The 4896-nt window shown below is 41.3% G+C and overlaps 1 non-coding gene across 1 annotated transcript; it reads left to right on the forward strand.

Annotated features, from left to right (window-relative positions):
• Positions 1 to 4467: 4467 nt before the first annotated feature.
• LOC141634786 (small nucleolar RNA R71) lies at positions 4468 to 4574 on the forward strand. Its single transcript, XR_012539507.1, has one exon. It is a non-coding gene; the product is annotated as a small nucleolar RNA R71 (small nucleolar RNA).
• Positions 4575 to 4896: the final 322 nt, after the last annotated feature.

The raw sequence follows: 4896 nt of genomic DNA on the forward strand, positions 1-4896 counted from the left end.
AAATGAAGGGGGGGTGGATATTGGGCTAAGTAAGCATTTTTCCGATCCTCGAAAGCTTGCTTGTGCATCTCTTGCATGAGAAGAGTCAAATAATCATTTCTTGCTTCAACACCTTCCGGCTTGAACTCTTGGTACTCGAAAGGATAGGTTGGTGTGACAATGGAAGAGGAGGGCATTTCAATTTCACCCTTTTGTTGTCGGATAATGTACTCGGCCTCTTTTGAAAGGGGAAGTAGGTAGTTTGTCCGGTGGACACTTAATCGACAAATATTTGAAGGCAAAGTGAAAGATCTAGCCTCACTAGTGAGCCATCCATACTTGGTGTCAAGAGGGTTATGGGTAACCCACTTGTACTTGTATATCATAGTATTAATATAAATGAGATGACCACCCTCTTTCGCCTCATACTTGCTATCTTTGTTGAAGTTTGGATCAAAGTATTTAGCTAGGATAGTGACTAGGCCTCCATTCACAATAACAGTGGTGCCTTTCTTCCCACAATCAATATTTAGCCATCTATACACCAAAAGCCTTAGAGAGTTTAAAGGCTTGGTGAATTCCCTTCCAATGTTCAAAGCCGACTCAAGAAGAACAAAATCGAGTTTGGTGAAATGGTTGGTGTCTTTTCTTACAATGATGGTGTTCCCTATGACCTTGTGCCACACTCTAATGCCCGGATGGTGGACTAATAGAGCACGAATAGCATGAAAGTCTTCAAATTTCCTTCCGGAAATCGCCTCCCAAAGAGGGTCGGGGTCATACTTGCCAACATTCTTAAAATAACTCGGTGAATCACTAAGACCCAAAGCTTTACCCATTTCCTCAAAGGAGACGCGCCTACTAACATTAGCTAGACGAAACTCGATGGTCTCAACCTTGTTAACTTTCAAAGAACTCAAAAATTCTAAGGTAAGGGAGGGGTATGTCAATTCTTTTGGTTCAAACAATTTCTCCAACCCCATGGCTTTAAAGAACGCTCTAGTTTGCTCAAAGACACCCAACTTATTTAAGGTGTCTTCACAAATAAACATGGTGGATAGAAATGATTTCCTAGCAAACTTGGCAAAAGTGTCCCTATGGGATTTGGAAATGAAAATTACCTCCGGATAATTCGAAAGTTGAGCAATTTCCGGAGTAGAGGATGTTGTTGCTTCCATGGGAGGTTGTTGTTGTTGCACTTCCATGTTTGGGCTAGCTACCACCATAGCCAATGCTTTCTTTGCTTGAAGACCCTTTTGTCTTGACGAGAGTGCCTTTGTCTTTGGTGCCTTTGCCTTTGTTGCTTTTGTTGCTCCCTTAGTCCTTGCCATTGATGAGTAAACCAAGAAAAGAGTGAAAAATCTTCAATTTCTAGTGCACCCAAATCGATTTAAAGATGAAAGGCTTTGCCTTTATGAATTCAAAAATCGACTGAAAGGTTGAAGATTTTGTGCTTGGTTTTGATTTTTGTTGAAAGAGGAGTGATTGATTTGTTGTTAAAAGGATATTTTGATTTGATTTTAGTGAATGTTGTTGAGGAATCTTGTTTTTGTGATGGAGAGGATAGCGGTTTTGAAGTTATGAGTAGTGTTATGAATGAAGGAATGAAGAAATGAATGTCGGAGGGGGTTTATAAAACCCGAAAAATTTGAAATGTAGGGGTAAGACGGGCGGTTTCTGCTCGGGACGCCCGGTTTTGGCCTGTTCTGGATTGGGAAAAACTCGCCTAAAGACGGGCGTCTTTCAGTGAAGATGCTCGGATTTGCAAACACGGGACGGGCGTCTTCTACAGAAGACGGGCGGATTCCTTTAAAGGGATTTTTCTTGTTTTCCTCAGTCAAGAAGACAGGCGTCTTCCTTTCAGGACGGGCGGATTTTCAAAGACGGGCGGATTTGAATGCAGGACGCGCGGATTCGTTGGCAGTCAGAAATTTCAAAAAATTCAGCTCATGTTGGACGGGCGTCTTCTACCCAATATGCCCGGATTGCCTGAAGACGGGCGGATTCTCATGAATCCGCTCGGATTCGACCCCTTTGTACCCGGATTCAGTTCCATCCGTGTACTTTGCATATCCCTTGTCATTTTTCCATTCTTCTTCATATCTCGTGTTCTTCATTGTGGGGGCACTATTAAGGAATGGATAGCCTAGGCAATTGCCATCCCCACACTAAGCTAAAGCGCTACACATTAATTGAAAATATTAGTCCCTCCCTCACTTCTCTCAAACATGATAATTATCTTGATCAAAGTATAAAAATCCAAAAATGACAAAAATGAAATATAAGAATTGAAATGCAAGTTAGGGAGTTAGAAATATTTACAAATGGTGGTTTAGGGAGGACTCCACCAAACTCTCATTCTTGATGAGATGTCAAGGGGGCATGTTCAAGGTGTTGTTGATGTTGCTCAACACCTTGAAAAAGTAATAAAACGCTTGTTCATTGTCATGATAAAGGTCTTCAATAGACCTTGGCCCTTGTTGTCGGTCTTGATCGATGGCATTACCAATGTAGGGATTAAAAATCCTTTCAAATTCGTCGTCCCAAAGACCACAAACTTCATTAAGTTTATCATTGAAAATCTCTTGATTTGGTGGAGACGACTTTCCCATTTCTTCTTCTTGGCCAATAAGGCCATCTTCTTCTTTGCTTGGTTTTGGTGAGCTTTGCAAGCTCTCTTTGTCATAATTCACTTGCTCTTTGAATGGAGCATCTTCAATTTTCTTCTTCCATTGGAGTTCCAACTTTTTCCTTTCATCCTTCCGACTATAATGATCGATCATAAAACACAGTTCATGTAAACGGGGAGCTCTCATAGTCTTGTCAAGATTAAAAGTTATACTCTCATCTCCCACTTCTAGAGTGAGCTCTCCATGTTTTACATCAATCACCGCACCCGCGGTGTATAAGAAGGGTCTTCCTAGAATGATTGGAATGTTGGAATCTTCCTCCATATCAACAATGACAAAGTTCACCGGGATGAAAAACTTCCCAATTCGTACGAGAACATCTTCCCATATCCCTAATGGTGTCTTCGTCGATCTATCGGCCATTTGGAGTGTGATATTGGTGCATTTAAGCTCTCCCATCCCCAACCTTTTACTCACCGAGTACGGCATAACACTCACACTAGCCCCTAGATCACACAAGGCTTTGTTGATCGTGGTGTCGCCAATGGTACACGGTATTGAGAAGCTTCCCGGATCCTTTAGTTTTGGAGGTGAACTCCCTTGAAGTATTGCACTACTCACCTTAGTGAAGGCGATAGTCTCAAGCTTCCGGATCGACTTCTTCTTTGTGAGGATGTCTTTCATGTATTTCGCATAGGCCGGCACGTGATTTATTAATTCCGTGAAAGGAATTGAGACTTCCAAATTCTTCACAATTTCCATAAACTTTCCAAGTTGGTCATCAAATTTGGGCTTGGCTTGACGACTTGGAAAAGGAAGTCTAATCACAATGGGCTCCTTCTCCTTGACCTTGTCTTCATTTTTCTTTGAAATTTCTTCTTTTGATGGTTCCCCATCCTTGGAGTTTTGCACAATTTCTTCCTTATCACTAGCTTCCACAACTTCATCCTCAATTTGCTTCTTCAGTGCTTCATACCTTGTACCACTTCTCAAGTGAATGGCACTAACCGTTTCATGTCTTGGGGGATTACTTTGAGGTGGTAATTGCCCCTTTTGTCTTTGTGAGCTTGAAGATGCTAGTTGAGTCAATTGAGTTTCCAACATTTTGGTGTGAGCTAGAATGTTGTTGATGGTGGTTTCCTTTGCTTGACTATCTTTTTGCATTTGAGTGAAAAACTCTTGTTGATTCTTTTGCATTTGGAGGACCGCTTTTTGAACATCAAAACCTTGGTCATTTTGGTGATTGTATGGATTTTGATTTTGGTATCCTTGGTTTTGGTTGTAAAAGGGTCTTTGATTTTGGTTTCTCATGGGTGGTGGGGTGTATGTTGTTTGAGGGTTTTGAACATTTTGGCTTTTGTATGAGAGATTTGGATGGAATTTGGTGTTTTCATTGTAATAGTTGGAATAAGGGGTACCACTCTTGTATGCTTGGAAAGCATTCATTTGTTCATTTGTTTCCCTACATTCACTTTGGTCATGTCCCAAAGTTCCACAATTCTCACATATCCCACTTGGGATTGATGAGGATGCCGTCATGGCATTAACATGATGCTTTGGTTATTTTGAGGCTTCTTCAAGCCTAGCCATAGCTTTTTCAAACTTCAAATTGATTGTGTCAATGTGAGCACTAAGTTGAGCACCCAATTGAGTAACGGAGTCCACTTCATGCTTTCCTCCTCTAGTAGCCTTACGAGGTCTACTATATTGTGAGTTATGGACCGCCATTTCCTCAATTTTGTTCCATGTTTGATTGTCATCAACTTCGGTGAACATTCCATTTGATCCCATGTTGAGAATGTTCCTTGAATCTTCATATAGGCCATTCCAAAATTGTTGTACCAAGAACCACTCGCTAAGTCCATGGTGAGGACATGAGCGACAAATTCCCTTGAACCGCTCCCAAGATTCATACAAAGATTCTTCATCCCTTTGCTTAAAACCCGTAATTTGAGCTCTTAGCATGTTAGTCTTTTCCGGTGGGTAGAATTTTTTGTAGAAAGCTAGAGCCAACTTCTTCCAAGAATCAATTCCGAGAGTGGCCTTATCAAGGCCCTTCAACCATTGTTTCGCGGTGCCAATTAGAGAAAAACGAAATAAGACCCATCGAATTTGGTCTTGAGTTACACCGGTTTGAGAAATCGCATCACAATAGTCACAAAAGGTTTCCATATGAGAATGAGGGTCTTCACTAGGCATCCCCCCAAATTGGCTCCTTTCGACTAATTGGATAAAGGCGGATTTGGCAATATAATTTCCGGTCAAATGTTGTGGTGTGGGAGTACCA

Source organism: Silene latifolia, chromosome Y (genome assembly GCF_048544455.1).
Source record: "Silene latifolia isolate original U9 population chromosome Y, ASM4854445v1, whole genome shotgun sequence".
Lineage (NCBI taxonomy): Eukaryota > Viridiplantae > Streptophyta > Magnoliopsida > Caryophyllales > Caryophyllaceae > Silene > Silene latifolia.